The sequence below is a fragment of the Monodelphis domestica genome, chromosome 7, assembly GCF_027887165.1.
Source record: "Monodelphis domestica isolate mMonDom1 chromosome 7, mMonDom1.pri, whole genome shotgun sequence".
NCBI lineage: Eukaryota > Metazoa > Chordata > Mammalia > Didelphimorphia > Didelphidae > Monodelphis > Monodelphis domestica.
Window position 1 is genome coordinate 282,284,170 of NC_077233.1, and position 19,700 is coordinate 282,303,869.

The 19,700-nt window shown below is 37.7% G+C and overlaps 1 long non-coding RNA gene across 2 annotated transcripts in view; it reads right to left on the reverse strand.

Annotated features, from left to right (window-relative positions):
* Positions 1-685: 685 nt before the first annotated feature.
* The window catches only part of LOC130455353 (uncharacterized), a 30,854-nt gene continuing 11,839 nt past the window's right edge, over positions 686-19,700 (reverse strand). The window contains exons 2-4 of one of the 2 annotated variants that reach the window (XR_008913264.1): positions 7,036-7,127; positions 6,416-6,497; positions 686-4,982 (exon numbers count right to left, since the gene is read on the reverse strand). This is a non-coding gene — a long non-coding RNA (uncharacterized LOC130455353). The remainder of the gene's footprint in view (positions 4,983-6,415; positions 6,498-7,035; positions 7,128-19,700) is intronic. The other variant, XR_008913265.1, reaches the window with a different exon arrangement.

Here is a 19,700-nt window from a genome sequence, read left to right on the forward strand (position 1 = left end):
ACAAAAGGTCAAGAATTTCAAGTGAAATGATGAAAAAATGAAAATACAAAAATAGTAAAATGGAAATGGCAAAAAAGGACAGATATCTATTAGTACCCAATATTAAATTGTATCAGAAAGTAGTATTCATCAAAAATATTTGGTACTCGTTAAAAAGTGGGAAGGTGGAAAAAATAGAATAGTTAATCAATTCGTGCTTTTTATTGACAATCCTTAAGTTTTCTGTCTTCACCTCTACTTCCTGATTTCCCTATAGCTCCTGTGTTACTTCAAGTATCAGTAAAATCCCAGCTTCTGCAAGAAACCATTATTTAATTCTAGTGCTTTTGCCCTGAGGTTATCTTCTATTTGTCCTGTATGTATTTTGTTTCTATATAGTTATTTGCATGATTTCTCCACTTTTAGGTTATGAGCTGCTTAATGATGTGAATTCCTTTGTATCCCCGTTGCTTAACACAGTTCCTGGCATATAGTAGGTGATTAATAATTGCTTAAATGGACTTAATTTGACAACAATAGTGGAATCTAAATAATGCAGTGACGTACCATAATAAGCTCCAAATGGATACGTGACTTAGATTTAAAAAAGTCATTTCATAAACAAATCAGGATAATGAAAAGCAATACGTTTTATACCTTTAGTAAAGGCAAGAAAATCTGACCAAAGAAGAGATACGGATGATCATTAGAGATATGACAGAAGAATTTTATTTCTGTAATAATTAAAAGAGTGGGAGTCTTAAACTGTAAGAGTTAAAATGGTTGGGTGTTATAAACTGTAGTGATTAAATAGTGGAAGATATAAATTGTGATAGATATAAGAGTGGGTGAGTAAATTGTGACCGCAGGAAATATGTTTTTACCACAGTGTCTTGTTTTTAAATCAATATATAAGGTGGTCACCAGGGAAATATTCCCAATTATGAATATACCCAAGTCAACTGGGTTTTATAGAGAATTTAATTAATAATACAATGAGGAATTAAAGAAAGAGAGAAAGAGAAAAAGGAAATAATGAGAAAGGGATAAGCCGGCCCTGGCCAGTCCTCGCCAACCCAGGCCTAAGCCTTAAGAGAAAAGATCAGTCAGTCCTTAATCACTCACCACAAGATCTGTCCAAGCAAGGATTCTAGTGACACCAGTTCAGCCATCCATCCTTCTCCAGAGAGGGATTCTTCTGACTGTCCTGAGACTCAGCTTTTTCTCTCCTTATAAAGGGAATTTTCTCCTATGTCTCCTCCCCTAAGGGTGAAAGGCTTAAGAGCTTTGCTCAAGGTAATCACAACTCCAAAAGACAGATAAGGAGCCATGACTCCCTCCCCTCCTCTTTGTTGTAGAGGGGCATGGAATGTTACATGTATTTTCAGACTTTGCCAATATAATATGTATATTTTCCTTGTCTTGTGAGTTGCAAAGGAGATTTTTGTTTGTTTGTTTGTTTCAGGTAGGACAATTAAAGGGAGAATTAAGGGATGATGATGAGAATGATACAAAAGAAAAGAAAGAGTATTAATGACATTTAAACAATCCACTGAATAGTGCAAAAAGATATTATTAGCAGACAAATATAACATTGGTAACACCATGTTAAATTTAACGTTTTTTTAAAAATAACAAGCTGGATGTAATGGGTTCGTGGTTTCAGATGGCCTTTCAGTAGGGAAATGTTTATGTTTCCTGATGATTCTCTAGCTAACAAGAAACATTTTTTTAAAGGGACATAATAATAGGAACTCAACATGTGTTGAATTGCATTGAATAACCTTATGTCAATTAGAAAAACTAGGCATCCTTCCCAAATAGCATTTCTTACCCTTGGGTTCTTGTGATAAGGAAAAAGAAAGCAAATCTGTTTAGGTGAAGTGAAATCTGTTAGATGAGAATCTAGCATTTGTTTGCAGTGAGATTTCAAGCTGCAAAGGGACCAGGACTACAGGGAATTCCTATTAAAATGACTGAGGCATAATGCATTATCTCAACAACTTACTGTGGAAATGCTGACTTCCAAAATAGACGTGCTAGGCATTTGGCACAGTGCATGATCCAGTGTCTTGTTTTGCTTGTCTGTTTTAACCACTTAGGTGCGGAAATGTCCTGGGCTCATGGCCCCAAGGGGAATGGGGCTGAACCACGCCTAACCAGATATTAGGAAAGATAGCCTCATTGTGATAAGCTCATAACCTGGACTTTCTAAAAGAGACTGAAGCTAAGAGCCCATTTTGGCAGGCCCTGCCAAACTGGAAAGGCTCCTGGGTCTTGGACAATGGTGGCCAGTGTGTCTGTTATCCAGAGTCTAGTCTCGGTAAGTTAGGGGAATCTCATTTCTACACGCTTGGACAGCAGGTGGTGAATTCCCTTTTGTCCATGAAGAATATATTCTACAATATGAAGGGGCTGTGAGCTACACGAACAAAGGGAAGACAACCTGGAGAAAAAGATTTTTGAAATGAAGAAGCATTTCCATAAGTTTCATAACAACGAGTGGCTGTAAGCTCCAGGAGGACAAGGTTATATGAAGCAAACACTGAATTTTATTAAACCCTATTATCTCGCCTCGCATAGAGTTCTATATGCAGAAGGCATGCAATAAATTGAGTTTAATGGAATTGAAAAAATAAATATAAATATAAAATAAAAATGGAATTGAATAAAATAAGTTTAATGGAATTGAATTGGAGGAAAACTGGGAGACGTATAACAAAATGGATGAGGGGAGAAGGGGAATCGATTTAGAGGAAAAAAAACCAACATGACAAACTCACTTGCTGGGCCAACAACTGAGTGAGTATCATCTCAGGAGTTAGCTGAGAAATATTCTTTCTCCAGTACTTCCTACAGTAATACTGAAATAAAATACATTTTTATACCTATAATCAGTTCCCTCATATCTTCTACCAGTTATTATTATTTCTCTCTTCTCAGATGCCAGTTATCTCTATTTATAAGGCTTTCCTGTCTTTAACCTACTTCCCCCCTTGAACCTATAATTAGACTCTTTCCTATGGTTCTCTAGGATTCCCTATGGTCTTCAATACATCCCCAGCTTAGGAAAAAAACAAAAACACAACACACACAGTTTATGTTGCTTTGTTTAGTCAGTGAATCAGGATTTGAGTCCCAAAGGATTTAGTAAGATCCCCTCTAGTGCCCAGACTTCAACCTTGGCACAGCCTAGCATGTGGAAGTGTGGCTCAGTGAATAGACAGGAAATTTCAGGATTATATCATTTCTGATAAATTGTTTCTCCTCTCTGGGAGTTGATTTTCTATTAAAAACAACAGCTGAAAGGATGACAAAGCAGAAACTCTCTTTAAATATGAGAAAGAATGAAAACAATTATTGGAATGTACTTTTACAGAGTATGTGATTAATAACAATCTAGTTAATCTTGCTCTAGTAAGTGGGTCCCCTTTCTGCTCAGTCAGTGTCAGTGATATTGAATAATAGCAGCATATTACTCACCAGGAGCATTATTGAATAAGAATGATTTACAGTACGCAACGAGTCCTGCTCCCTGTCATCATGATAGTCTTTGTGTGGAGGGCATAAAAGGTTGAACAGGGTGCAATGACTCAGCTAGGATTACGTATCGATGATGCAGAAAGCAAAGGGTCTAGAATTCATCTCCAAATGACTGTCGATTTAGTGGCACTTTGCATTTTGTGGTCTTGGGGCAGGTCTGAGGCCATCTGCTTTTATCAAGGTGACAAGAAGCTCCTCATCAGTGAATGAAATCACTCTTCTGCGTGCTTCCTGAAATTTCTCTAGATTTGCAACCTACTCCCTTGATATTCCACCACTCCATGGGGCTTCTATATGTCCAAGAAGTGATGTGGAGCTTAGAACCCCTTGTAGAGACTCTGGCCCCTTTAACTCTCCCTTAATGATGCTCAGGTGGGAGTACCATCTGGCTAGTAAGAATCCTGGTGTTCTGGCCAATGATCCTCTCTCAGTGAAAATAGTCTCTCATGTGCTGAGTGCCTTAATGGCTAATAAATTTTTCCATGCACGTCACTGCATTTCCAAGGTCCAAGTCATTACTTTGCAAAAAGCACTTTGGAAAAAATAAGGTCTAATTCTGCTCCAGTGTAACAGTGACTGCTAAATATTTTAGGCTGCAATCTCATCCTGATTTCATGGGGATTTGCCCATGTCACCTAGGCTCCAAGCTCCCCCAAGGATTCTGAACTGATGTGAGCTTCATTTGATCCCAGGGATCCACCCCAAGTGAGATCAGCTTCTCTTTGATTGCCCTCATCCTCCAGTTAAACTCTAAGGAGATCTTTAAAATAAAGCTCTGGTCTTGTTTTCCACAAAACTGGGAAACAGGGTGCCCACTCCCACATAGGCACTTATTATATACCATATTATGCATTTGAACAGCCTGTATTTCATCCACAATATAATATGCACAAGATACAAAAGACTCACAGGAGTCCCTGAAAAAAGAAATGTAAAGTACCCTAAAAACCCATCAGAGAGCCTTTTCTCCACCATAGGTAAATGCACTTTGGAGGAGTGTTGAATAAAAACTCTTCGTTTTTTATTATTAGACCACAGAATTAGCAAGGTCTGAACTCTTGGTTCTCCCCCCTGCCAAGGCAGGGCATTACTCTTCTAGTTAAAGGGCAACCATGAGGCGAGGAGTGTTTTCCTTTTCCAGTAGGCCCATCATCAAGGAAATGTCTTCCCCCTGGGAAGCTGTGCCCAAACAATTGAAATCAGGAATTCTTGGTTTCTTGGGAACTTTCAAATTTGCAGGGAAAGATTATTCTTAGAAACCCCAGTCTTTGGCTTCTCAGTAAACAAAATAGAAAGATAGAAGAAAGCATCCAGGAATAAAGGAGCAAGGACTCCCCTCTCAGGCTTGCCTGGACAAACATAGACTGATGTTCTTGTGCTTCTCTTGCAGATCGCCAATTTTTGTTAAAAGAGTAGATAGAAATGAAGAAATCTCCTCTCCTTTCTTGTTGCACTGCTGTCTGGAAGTCCAAAGGAAAGAACAAGGGAAAAGATGGGATGAGCCAGTTTACAACTCTTCAGGTAAGAGTCTGTTCCCTTGATTCTCAGTCACCAATCATATTAGAGAGTCTTGCTGGGGACCAAACATGTGAGTTTCTTGTGTCCTCCCAAAAAGGAACTAGGCTATACATGGCAGTTTCCCTTTCCACAAAGACCCATGCCCTGTACCCCAAATGATTGGGAGAACTAATCAGATTGTCACAGAGCTATGTTTAATTCTTTAGGCTAACTCCTCAAAGAGGTTGTCTTATTTCTCTTTGGCTCATGATTCCTATGGGCAAAGACTACCTCAGAAATAAAGTTTAGCTATTGTTTTGCCTAGATTTCCTCCAAAAGGGGTATCAGCATCTTCAATTCCAACATAGGAACTCAAGGCCTGTTGTTATCCGGTATGGAGTAGCCTTTGCTTCATCCACACTGGAAAATGCATCGAACGACAAAGACTCACCAGAGCTCATAGATAGGTGAAGAAACATATAGTGCATTAATTTCTTTAGACCAGGCCCACCCCAAGCCCCAGAAATTAGAGGCCCTTTGGGTTTGCTTAGCAAATACTCTCCTATTACCTTCCATCTGCCTTATCTGAACAACCCACAGATTGCCAACATCCAGAGTTCCTGCCCTCCCCCCTGATCTGACTTTATTCCTCTAGCTGCAGGGTAGTTCTCTTCTCCAAATTGCTTGCTGTTTCAGAAATCTCCTTCTGGGAGGCTGCTGCCCAACTCTCAAATTCAGGAACTTTCAATCTTAAATTTAGGATTACCCATGGTGCAAATAATAACTTTCAAGGCTAGAAATTGGATTGCTAATCCCTGATCTGTGCTCAGAAAAGGAAACAAAGAGACAGAAGTCAACCAAGAGTTTCCTGTTGCTCTGAATTTCCACACAATTTCCAGTCCACGTATCCCACTGGTGGTCATTTACTCTAATGAAGAAACTCCTTACTGTTAGTCGGCTCTTCCTGATGGACTTAGGACCTCATGAAATCATGTGTTCCCCTACAAACCTGGACATTTCTGTCTTAAGAAATATACTCTGTCACACTCCTGAAGGACTTATGAGAAAGCATGCAATCCACATTGAGAAAAAGAATTATGGGAGTAGAAAAACATAGGACTGATCACTTGTGTATGTGGGCATATGATTTGGGGTTGGGCTTTAAAGGATTGCTCTATTGTAAAAATGAATAATATGGAAATGGGTATCGAGTGATAGCATTTGTATGACCGAGGGGGATTGCTTGTCAGTTCTGGGAAGGGGGAGGATACAGGGGAGGGAAAGAATGAATCATGGAAACATGGAAAAATATTTAAAAAATGAAGTGGAAAAAAAAGAGAAATATACTCTGTCACCTACTTAGCAGGGAACCCAATGGGCTTAGGTGCAAACTTACCTGGTTGAAGAGTAGCAGGAGGGCTTCATCTTTCAACTGTCCAGACGGCCAAGAACTTCATCTTGGCTTTCCGGCTCAAGAGCTATAGACCAACAGAGATAGAGATAAATGTGTGTGTACATATATACATGAATACAGGCAGGCAAACATGTATTTTCCCATATACATGGGTATATATTAATACCCACTCATCCAGAAAAGTATATACAAACATACACCTATATTGTATTTTTTATTAATAACTCTTATCTTTTTCAACTTCCCCGAAGTCAGAGTCAAAATTGGAGTTAAGAGTTTTCTTTAGCCTCATTGTTGTAACAAGGTCTGGCTTATTAGTTCTTGGAGCACCAAATGATCTCCCGCACTTCAAGCTCATCTCCCTCCTCTCCAACTGATAGACCCCAACAGAATTGTATAGATCGCCTGAGTCAAAGGCTTCCTGGTGCTGTGTCTGCCCTGGTGCTGTGTTGACTTAGTCTTTTTTTTTTTAAACCCTTACATTCTGTCTTGGAAACAACACTAAAGATCAGTTCCAAGGCATAAAAGCAGTTACAGTCTAGGTAATTGAGGTTAAGTGACTTGCCCAGGGTCACCCAGCTAGGAAGAGCCCACCCACTTACCTGATGTAATGGAGGAATTAGTTGGCCGTAAAAAGGATAGAGGAGGAATGCATATCTTCTCCCTCAAAGCAGGGTCCAGCTGGTATTTGAAGCTGGCCCAGAGAGAGGAGAGAGGGAGTGAGTATTTCTGCCTTCAGCCTTCCCTCCTCAGCTATGACTGTTTCCCTAAACTGGCTCTTGACTTCCTCCACTACTAGAGCTTAAAGTTTCTTCTCAGGCAGATTACTCTTTCCTCAAGCTGGCAGGAAGGGAATTAGCGAGGAAAGCAGAGGGAGGTGTCCCTTCTCTAACTACGCCTTTTCCCTCCCTCCTTGAGTCGGGGAGCCCAGGCCTTGGCAGCCTTGGGCCCCCTGAGATAGTCAGGCTTGGCTTGCCCTTGTCTTGGCCCAACTGGCACGGTTCAGATCCAGGGCACCAGGAGCTGTGAGGTAAGTTTGACAGAGGCTCAAATGTCTTCTTCAGCTGTCACTTCAGTTGGGAATTGGGGGAAAAGATGTCCTGTCACCGGGAGAGGAAAAGGTGAGACTCTCTTTAGGAGAAAGTCTTAGCCAACCCTCTCTCTTAGGCTTCTCAAGAAGAGATCTAACTGAATCTCACTCAGGAATCTTCTGGCTTCTCAAAACTCCAGACCTCCTGGGTCCCCTCCACTGTGAAGGTAAGAAGATTCAGCAGCACTTCAGCCTGTCGCACCTCTGTCACAATCCTCCATTTTCCTGTTAGTAGTGTGGTGCCACCATGAGCCCACACAACTTACTTACCTTCTCTATGTCTATTCTAACCTATGTTACATGCTGTTCCCAACTAACCACCCCCTCCCCAAATAATAAATCTTATCATCATGTATCTATTTGCTACCCATGGCTCCTATCTTATGCTGAAGGCTGCATCATGGGAAGGAGGGTTAGGAGCATGTCAGCAAAGTTTTTACAATATAACAATTTCCAAATACAAATGTTATTCCTATTGTAATCAATATAAAATTAACTCAAGTAAAATTAAACCATCCTATGTCTTATATGTACTATTAATTCCAATGTAACAATTCATAACGTTAGATATATGTATATTTACTAACTTGTATCTATTGAAATCTGGTTTATTCTGTCCCTATGTTACCTCTCTAGTTACAACATTCTCTTTTCCACCCTAAATTAATCTGTCCCTGCCTGTTAATGGTTAGTATGTTAACTCTTTCCTTTCTATCTATATTAGTTGATTAGATAGTATATTATATATGTCTATATAGTGATTAGATAGTATATTATACATGTACGTATCTGGGTTTTCTATACATGTTACATGTTATTATTCATACATGCATATATATATATATATACATATACACACATCCTTTGGTATGAAGTCATCCAGACAAGAAAGTCATTTCCTTCCCATCTGTATGAGTCCCACTAGAGGTTTATTTGTAAATATACAATTTCTGGGTTGTTCTTATTTATGGCACAGCCCCTAAGGTCAGTGTGAAATTTGTTCGTGTTCTAGATATGTTGTGGTGGATGCATACTTACTTCTCTTCAGGAAGTCCACTTCTCATGTTGCCTGAAGATCTATTCTTCATTCTTCCTGTGTTTATTCTAGTGTGCATGTAGATGCAATTTCTTGTATGTGAAGTTAATGTGATTGGCGATTAATCTTACATGATCTATTTTACTGAAGTTCATTCCCCATAATGTCTTTGATTCAAAGTTCTTTCCAGTTGTTAGAGTGTCTTCCATCCTTTGGTGTTGCTTGAAGTTGTCACAGGTCTGGATGTCTTTGCCTTTACTGGATACATACTTAACTGTTGTCTCACCTTGAAAGATAATCTCAGGTATCTGGAACTACAGGATCATGTGTGTGTAAGATTATTCTATGTGTGCATGTAAGAGTGAATTTGTTGGTGAATGTGAGTGAAACTTCATACAGGATGTTTGTGCCATCTTCATGTGTGCAAGTGAGTTAAATATTGTTTTGATATTTCTGTCTAGGTCTGAGATGGAGATTTTTGTGTATGCTTACTACCTGTGTTGTGAATTATTCTGTGTCAGTTTCATTGTCATTTGGGCTGTCTCTGTTCAGTATCTCTATTTCTTCCTGTGCATTTTGGTGAGATTCATGGGCTCTCTGTTTGTTTATCAAGGGCTGTTCTTGGGGCATCTGTGTCTGCATGGATTCTGGGGCTTTAATTAAGTTTTCTTCTGGCATGTCATCATGGGCATAGTGATGTTTAACATGGGATATATGAAACCAAGATTCTTTTCCTATTACTTTGATTGATGTAGGAGTAGTGAGAGCTACATGGTATGGACCTATCCACCTGGCTCTGTAGGTTTTTCTTTGCTAAAAATTTTTACATGGATTTTGTCACCTGGCCTGATGTTGTGTAATGAGAAATCTAGTGGGACTCTTTGCACTAGTAGTCCTAGTCTCAGTTCTTCCAGCCTATCCTGTATTTGTGTCAGATAGATATGTAACTGGCATTCCCCTCCCAGAATGGAAACATAAGATGGTTTAGCAGTCCTTCCTATCCATACTGGCTGTTTATCTCATATGGGGAAATATGTAAGTCTCCTCTGGGTTTCGTCCTCAGATAGAACAGTGCAAGTAGAAGAACCTCTGTCCACTTAAGTTGAGTTTGGGCACAGAGTTTAGCTATTGTGGTTTTTAACTCTTTATTCATTCTTTCCATCTGTCCTAAACTTTCTGGTCTGTATGCATTATGGAAATTACCCTTTATTCCCACATATTACAACTTGTTGTAAAATTCTAGATGTAAAGTGACTTCCCCTGTCTGAGTCTATGGCATCTGGAATGTTATATCTAGGAACTATTTCTTTAAGCAATGTCCTTACTACCATGCCAGTGTTGTTTTTCTTTGATGGATATGCTTCCGTCCATCTAGTGAGTCTGTCCACTATAACTAAAACAGATTTATATCCTCAGTCCCCAGACATGTTGATAAAATCAATCTGCAGACACTGAAAAGGCATATAAGCTGGGGTTGGCCCTCCCAATGCCTTGCACTTGAAATGACCTTGGTTGAACTTTCTACAGAGGTCACATGCCTGACACACTCTTATGGCATTTGTTGCTATCCCTGGAGTTTCCCCCAAATGGCGGACCTCATCCAACATGGATTGCACTCCATAATGACCTCTGGAGTGAATCACATTGTCACACCTTGACCTAGTCCTTTGCAATAGCTCAGGTCAGAAAATTCATTTCAGGCCTCTTGCAGGATTACTCAGTCCTGAGGATGCCCAGACATTGCACTCCTGGCTTTATTTATTGCCTTCTCTGGCTCCAAAGCAGATTGCTTTGGTCCTGGAGCTCTGAGTCCTGGCTTTCAGGTGGCTTCTAGCAGCCATGCTTCCTGCTTGGATGTCCTTCTTCCAATGGTGCTCTGTGTTTTTCTAGGTAACATTCTAGTTTTGTCTCTTTTTTTTACTCTGAAACAAGTTGTCTTAGTCCTACACATCTGCTGGTACTGCAGAGCAAGCTGCTAGGGGGCTGGCTTCTTGGAAGGCCCCAAGGGGGGCTCATTATTCACCAATTCTGTAGCCCTTTGGGATTTGGGGTTTATATGGGTTTAGGTTATGGAGGCTGGGTCTCTCTCCTGCTGCTCTGACAGTCTAGGTTGGAGATTTGAGCTTTAAAGCTCTTCATGATTTGGCCTGTGCAACCTTTTCAATCTTCTTAAATCTGAATATTTTCCACACATCTACAATCCAGCTATACCACCTTGTTCCTCAGACATGACCTCACATCTCTTGTCTCGTAGCCCATGCACCAGATGTCCCCTGGAATATCCTGCATTTTCCTCTTAGTTTCCTTGACTTCCTTCAAGATTCTTTCCCAATATCGCTTTCTTTGAAGCCTTCCTTAATCTCCTCAATTTCTAGTGCCTTCTCTATTATTATTTTCAATCTATTTTATATAGCTAATATATGTGCATATAGTATATAACTATTTATATGTTGCCTCCTTTATTACAAATACTGATTTTTGTTCCTTTTCTACTAAAGCATGTTGACTAGCACATCGTAAATGCTTACTAAATAAAAACACCTGTTGACTGATAATTTCTTAGGTCTCAGCTTAAGGTGTTGACTTCTTCCTCCACTGAATTGCTTTCAGTGAGAAAACCAAAAGTTGTTGGAAATCTTTATGCCCAGTCTTGGATTGGGTAAAGGAACTTTTTTGCTATTTTTCTTTGATAATCATTATGATTTTGTCTTTCTAGTATACTTTTAGGACTTTAATGGAGCACCTATGAGTCATCTGGGCTCTACTAAGACCATTCACATTCTACCATGAGTGGATGTCATTTATGTTATATATGTTATATATACATGTCATTCATATTAATAAAACCCAGAAACAATAGATAGAAAAAAATCACATCCAAAGGAATTAGAGAACATATAAGTTATCTAGGAGTTTACCCACAAGGATAAAACAGAACATATAAAATCAACTATAAAACTCTTTGCAGAAATAAAGGAAGACATTTCTTTTTCAAAGTTTTTCATAGTTGGGTCATGACAATATGCTAAAACAGATGATATTAACCACATTAATTTATAGATTTAATTCCATACCAATTAAACTGCCAAAGGGTTATTTTATAGATCATGACAATGTAATAACACATTTATCTGTAGGAACTAAAATAATTAAACCAAGAATCTCATGGGAAATATTTTTTAAGTGAGAAGGAAGAGGGCCTAGAAATACCAAATCTAATGTTCCCCTCTAAAGCAGTAATCATTGAAATGATTGGGCAAAGATTAAAAGGAAGAATTACTATTCAATTGGACATATTAAATACTAGATGCAAGCAAACATAATAGGATGGTATTCAATAATTGCAGACACTAACTATTGGATGAGGATTCCCATTTAATAGATATTACTAGGAAAACTAGAATGCAGCTTGGAAAAAATTAAACTTAGACCAATACTTCACTCCATTTATCAAAATAAATTCTACATAGCTATGTGACCTCAATATAAATGGTTTTGTCATATATTTTTCTTTAAAAATTAGAGGACAGTAAAAAGAGATACCTTTTACAACTAAAAGGAGAGAATTCTTATCAAACAAGATAATCATAAAAGTAAAGTGAACAATTTTGATTGTTTAAAATTCAAAAATTCCGCATAAACAAGATAAATACAGTTAAATCAAAAGGAAACTAATTGTAAAACAATCTTTACAGAAAAAATTTCTGAAAAGATCTAATATCCAAGCAAAAAAAGAATATATACAAACATATGAGTAAGTGCCATTCCTTAATAGCTTAAAGATCAAAGGACAGAACAAGGAGTACATACATGAAAAAATGAAAACGACCAACAACCATATATGAGAATATACTACAAATTGCTAATGGTAAAAACAAAAAATTGCACACTCTGATTCTGAGATCCCACCTTACTCTCAAGGATTTCAACTCCTATTTTCTACCCCATACTTCCATATTTATTTCCTTTTTCCTAAGCTTCACTATTGCCTTCCAGATGTATCCACGCTGTCCGAGGTACATTGTTCTGGGAACTGATGCCCACAGAACCTTTATAGAATTTACTCTTGAGGTCTAGAGCCCTTTGAAAAATGTAAATTCTCTTCCAATGGGTTTCTGCTTGACACAGCACATAGAAAAATGTAGCCTTGCCCAGAATGATCACCTAATCAACAAGCAATGACTAAGTGCTCTCTTTGTCCCAGGGATTGTGCTCTTGGAATACAAATAAATATTTTCTTGTCTTCAAGGAACTTACAATCCTGTCAGGAGAGATGTGTGTGGTTGACAGAGGTTAAATTGGAACATTCCACCAGTAAACATAGCTGTAATGGTACCATCCTATGAAATGTGTTTGGGGCCATCCTCACAACTTCAGGGGAAGCATGCACTCATCTCTAAATGACCTGTCACTTCGGTATGATGCCACAAGCCCAATTGGTCCTTTGACCCATGTCAGCTGTAGGAGCCCAGTGTACTTTCCCAATTAAAAAGAAGAAATCGTATTCCGTTTTCTCTCTTCCTTAGATTCTCATATGTTACAAGTAATTTTGTTACTTGTTTGTGAGGTGCTAACTGTATGAACAATACTCTCCCCTTAACCATACTTTGTATTTTTTAGCTAATAATGGGTCTTCCCAATTCCTTTGAATTATCTCTCATATTCTAAACTAATAAATTGTTAATACAGTATATAGCATAATTAACCATGAATTTTTATGGAAAAGGAACATGAGCACAACCTGGCATAAGGAGAGAAAGCTTTGTGAGGAGTATACAAACTCTCCCACTTTTCCATAGTCCTTAGCAGCAGCCATTCCTATCAGTCAGCCTGAGTTCTTTGTTCCATACAGTGTGGGTTGGGCTGACTTCATAACCTCAGTCCTCTCAGTTCCATCTCAGGACCTGGCTCTCTCCTATTCTGTGTTAGCCTGAATTCCTTGTAGAACAAGGCCAAAACTTGTTCTGGTGGACAATCCTGGTCTTTAGTTATTACAGATTTTGATAGCTCCATCTCTGCCGGGGCTGGCAAAGACTATGAATACTAGGATGCAGAGCAAAGCTACAGCCCTGTTCTCTATCCACAAAGCAGACAGTTTCAGATCTGTTTGAACTGACTCTTGGATTCAGTCCAGGGTGGTTGAATTTTGCAGTCCCTTGTAAAATCAGCCGAGCTAAACCTGTTATTTGAAATCATACTATTGAAATAGATGCAAGCACTTAGCAGAATCAGTATGATTAGCCCAACTTCCTAAGTAGCATACTATTTGTAATAAGCCCTCAACAATATAGATAATAGACATAAAATTATTCAAAGAATTACTCTGTAAGGCTTTTGCTGGGATCACAAGTTTAAATTATATGCCTGATACATGTGAGGCAGAAATAAATGTATAGACATATAAAAGAAACAGATATGTACAGCAACAAACAAAATGAAAACAACATAGCATCGGTAGGCTTATACCTTCTAAAATATGCATCAACAGAACTATGTTCATGTAACAGTAATCCATCAGAGACTAATTTATCCATAGTACATATCTAATACGATCAAAACCCAAAGAAAATAATAATAAAACAGAAGCAACTGAAACTTGTAGTAATTAACATGTATATCAATATATCTATTTAATTATAGTTAAGGCATGCATTACATGAATGAGCATTAGCATTATTTTCTGGCTCCCTGGGGCGACTATTTCAGCAGCTTCGCCTAGTACATATTAGAGTAGACTGGTCTCTACAAAAATGGAAAATGATCAATGTTACAGGGGCTGCAGGAAGAAAGTATATTAGTGGAGCTGTGAATTGGTCCAGTCCTTCTGGAAAGAAATGTGAGACTACTCCAAAAGTTACTAAAATGTATATTCCCTTTGAGCCAGTGATAACAGCTTATTTGGGGTCTGACATCAAAAAAGATCCATATATATGAAAACTATATAGAAGCTCTTTTTTTTTGTGGTGGCAAAGATAATGATTACCCATCAATTGAAAGCAAATAGCTGAGCAAATTATGGTCTATGAATGTAATGGAATACTATTCTGCCCTCAAGAATGACAAAAGGGAAACTTTCAGACAATCTTAGAAAGAATGATATGAACTGCTACAGTTTAGTGAGCAGAACTAGGAGAACAATTCAAACAAGGAAAACAACATTGTAAAAACAAACAGTTTTAAAACACTTATGACCCCTGATCAATGCAGTTACCAACCAGAATTCCAGAGGACCAGTGATTAAGCATGCCGCTCAGGACAGAGAGACGATGGACCGAAGATGAGCAATGAGACACCTATATTCTAACTTGGGCAATGTGGAAATTTGTTTTGTTTGGGAATGCATTATTTTATGAAGATTTTTTTTTTCAAGGAGAGAGTGAGGCTGGCAGTAGAAAAATGGATTTTTTATTAGATGAAAAATGAGATGAATTTTTTTAAATTGGGAAATTGGTAGGATAGTCCTCCTTCTTCTATTTATTGCATTTTGTGGGTGCTACAATAGTTTAAAGAACCCCCGAGTTTCAACTAAAACATTCATAAAAATAATTACTAAATTCAGTAATGTAGTAAGATATAAAGTAAACCCACAAAAATCAGTTTCTTAGTACATCATCAACAAATCCTAACAGAAAGAAATAGGAAAATAAATTATCATCCAAGTTATTTCTAAATGAAGAACATATCGCAGATTCCACTTTCTAAGACAAATACAATTATGGTAACTTTAAAAAATTCCTTACAGAAACATAGGAAAGATTAAAATAAATGGAGAGGAATTAATTGCTAATGGATATGCTGTTCTAAGAGAATGCAAATTATGATACCAGCTCTATTAATTTATAGACGGTGTCATGTCAATCAAACTTCCAAAGGACTACTTTATAGAACTAGATAAATTTTTAAGAAAATTCATCATAAAAGGTCAAACATTTGAAAGGAGATAATGAAAAAAGTAGGAAGTAATAGGAGGCAGCTAGGTAGTATAGTGGATAGAGACATGTCAGAAAAATATGTAACTATGGAGTCAGTATGCATTTCATGAACGTCAGTGTTATCTGAACCAAGAGGAATAAAGTTGGGCATATATACACACAACAGACCTAGAGACAGGAAGATCTGAGTTCAAATCTGACCTCAGACCCTTACTAGTTATGTAGCATAATGTTAAATAGACTCAAATTCACCAACTATTGAGAAAGGATCATGAGTGTACTTAAGACAGCTCCAACTGGTTTGAAAAATCTTGTAAATTTCCAATTTAAGAATGTATACTTTAGAAATCAGCAAATGTTATAAACCAAGGCTTCATTTATTGTTAATTATTTGGACTTAAGATAGTGATGTTAATGAAAGAAAATGTTAATAGTTAAGACTACAATTAAAAGTGCATCCTGCATCTTTGAAGACATGCTTGTTAAACATTTATCAGCATTGGTTAGGATTCCTAATCTCATTAATTTTACTTTTACCTTGTCAAAAAAACATGACTACTACTTTTTTCCTTTTAAACATTATTTTATTTGGTCATTTTCAAACATTATTCATTGGAAACAAAGATCATTTTCTTCCCCCCCCCCCACCTGTTACCCCTCCCATAGTATTACCTTTTTTAAAAATTTGTCTGAAGCTTCATAGATGCTACTCCATCCTCTCATCTTAACTCTGTGGGAATACTTATCTTTCAAATATGTTATTTGTAAACAACATATTGTTAGATTATACTTTCTGATCTATTCTATAATCCTTTGTTTTAAGAGGGGGTTCACACCATTCACATTTCATAGTTATATCTACTACTTTTTTCTTCCATCCTATAATGTTTCCTTTCTTTGATCCGTATGCCCCCCTTTTTTGCAAGAAAAATAATATGACAAAAGGAAGAGATTGAGATAAATAGTAATTTTTTCCATAACTAGAATGGTATAATCCTACTCTTTTGTCCTGAGCATAGATTGATGTTACTGAGTTATACCTTTTATTTCTTTCCCTATGGAACCTCAATCTTTCTTGCCTCGTTTCCTTCATATTTCTATTGAGTTGAATGTATTTCTCCAATACACAGTTCGGTATGTATGCCCAATATTATTTCTCTTGATTCAGATAGCAGTGAGGTTCATGAAATGTATACTGACTCCATATTTACATATTTTTATGACATGCCTCAATGGTGAATCTTTCTTCTTCCTCATTTCTTCTTTAACATACTAATTAAACACTCCTTTTTCTTTACTTTCTTCAGTCAAATAAATCAGCATACAGCTATGCCCAGATCTCAAGTTTATTTTTTCTTTGCTCCCTCTTTGGCTTTGGAAGGAAGTAAGGATTTAAAAGGACAATAATATCTTCTCTCTTCCTTTCCTCCTCCTATGAAGATGTAAATATAATTATAATTTAATGCCTTCAAATTGTTCAATGAGAGTAACCTTCTAGGTTTGTCTTGTTTCCTGTGATTACATTCAAACATTTTTTCCAACACTAGTTTTTTTCATAGGCATGCTTGAGAGATTTCTAAAAAAGTTTATTTCCTCCCCTGTAGAAGTATATTCAGTTTCACTGGATTATAACTAGAATAAGCATGACTTAGTGAATAGAGGGCTGGTTTCAAAATCAACAAGATCTAGGTTGAAGTCACACCTTTTATGCATATTGACCATGATCATGGGCAAATCATTTAAACACTCAATATTGTAGGGAGCTCTACCTGAAAGCTAAGTTATAGAAAAAGTATTGGCCTGCATTGATAGAAGGAGCTTCTTCATCTAGTAGATCCCTTTACCAATGAAATCACAGCTCTAGCCATTATATGTAACTTTTTGGTAGGAGTAGCTTTTCTTGGTTGTAAAGCTCTTTCTTTTGTTTTCAGACTATCATATTCCAAGATTACCTTTCCTTTGAGGTAGTTGTATTTAAGTTTTGCATGATCCTGACTGTGGTTCCTTCATATTTCATCTCTTTAAATTTGACTGCTTGCAGTCTGGAATTTGACTATGGTCTCTTTCTTTCTTTCTCTTTCTTTCTTTCTTTCTTTCTTTCTTTCTTTCTTTCTTTCTTTCTTTCTTTCTTTCTTTCTTTCTTTCTTTCTTTCTTTCTTTCTTTCTTTCTTTCTTTCTTTCTTTCTTTCTTTCTTTCTTTCTTTCTTTCTTTCTTTCTTCTTTCTCTTCTTTCTTTCTCTCTTTCTCTCTTTCTCTCTTTCTTTCTTTCTTTCTTTCTTTCTTTCTTTCTTTCTTTCTTTCTTTCTTTCTTTCTTTCTTTCTTTCTTTCTTTCTTTCTTTCTTTCTTTCTTTCTCTCTCTCTCTCTTTCTCTCTCTCTCTCTTTCTCTCTCTCTCTCTTCCTTCCTTCCTTCCTTCCTTCCTTCCTTCCTTCCTTCCTTCCTTCCTTCCTTCCTTCCTTCCTTCCTTCCTTCCTTCCTTCCTTCCTTCCTTCCTTCCTTCCTTCCTTCCCTCCCTTTCCCTCCCTCCCTCCCTCCCTCCCTCCCTCCCTCCCTCCCTCCCTTCCCTTCCCTTCCCTTCCCTTCCCTTCCCTTCCCTTCCCTTCCCTTCCCTTCCCTTCCCTTCCTTCCTTCCTTCCTTCCTTCCTTCCTTCCTTCCTTCCTTCCTTCCTTCCTTCCTTCCTTCCTTCCTTCCTTCCTTCCTTCCTTCCTTCTTTCCTTCCTTCTTTCTTTGACCTCAAGTCAGGAAGATCTGAGTTCAATATAGCCTCAGTTACTTACTCTTTATGTGACTCTGGCCAAGTTACTTAACCCTGTTTGTCTCAGGTTCCTCATTGGTAAAATGAGCTGGAGAAGGCAATGGCAAACTACTCCAGTAAATTTGCCAATAAAACCTCAAATGGGGTTACATACAGTCAGACATGACTGAACAACAACAATAATATCCAACTACTTGGGTACCATTCAATTTTGTCTGGTAGCTTATTTTTCTTGTATTTAATAGATTAGGAAGACATCTTGCTGCTGAAATTTATTAGCTGTGTAAACAACAGATAGTTTTCTAAATTCTCTGAGCTTCAGTTTCCTTCTCTCTAATATGGGAACAATAGTAGGTATAGTACCTGCCTCACAGACCTATTGTGAATATCGAATGAAATGTTGCTTTGCCAGCCTTAAGATGCTAGAGATATTTGAACTCTTCCTATTCTATTGGGGAAGTTGGAGATACTGTGGATTGAGTCTGGAGTCAGGAAGCCCTGAGTTCAAATTCAGCCTCAAATACTCATTAGTTGTGTGACCCTGGGCAAGTTCATCTCTCTTTGTCTCAGTTTCCTGAACTGTAAAATTGGAGTAAGAATACAACGTGATTCCTAGGGCGTTGTGAAGATGAAATGAAATAATATTTATAAAGTGCTTAGCATAGTTCCTGGAACAAATTTGATGAACATACAACATATATTTTTTTATCCAAGACAAAGATAAAAATGTAAAGACAGGCAGGGACAAGCTCCTATCCCTAAGGTTCTCTTTTGGTTCTCCTTTTGCCCTGTTGATAGTTTGCCAACCATTAACAGTAACTTTTTGAGTCTGGTCACCTAACCACCTTTCAATTCATCTAATTCAATTATCATATAATCTATATTATTTTTGTATTCTCTACACAGAAAATAATATGTGATACATCATCAAATGATTTGCTAAAAACCAGATAAATGATATCCACATTTAGATAATAGGGAAAAAGACTTGTACAAGAACATTCATAGCTGCACTCTTTGTGGTGGCAAAAAATTGGAAAATGAGGGGATGCCCTTCAATTGGGGAATGGCTGAACAAACTGTGGTATATGTTGGTGATGGAATACTATTGTGCTCAAAGGAATAATAAAGTGGAGGAATTCCATGGAGACTGGAACAACCTCCAGGAAGTGATGCAGAGTGAGAGGAGCAGAACCAGAACATTGTACACAGAGACTAATACACTGTGGTACAACCGAATGTAATGGACTTCTCCATTAGTGGCAATGCAGTGATCCAGGACATTCTGGTGGAACTTAGGAGAAAGAATGCTATCCACATCCAGAGAAAGAACTGTGGGAGCAGAAAACCAGAAGAAAAACAATGCTTGATCATGTGAGTCGATGGGGATATGATTGGGGATGTAGATTATAAATGATCACCCCCAGTGCAAATATCAATAATATGGAAATAG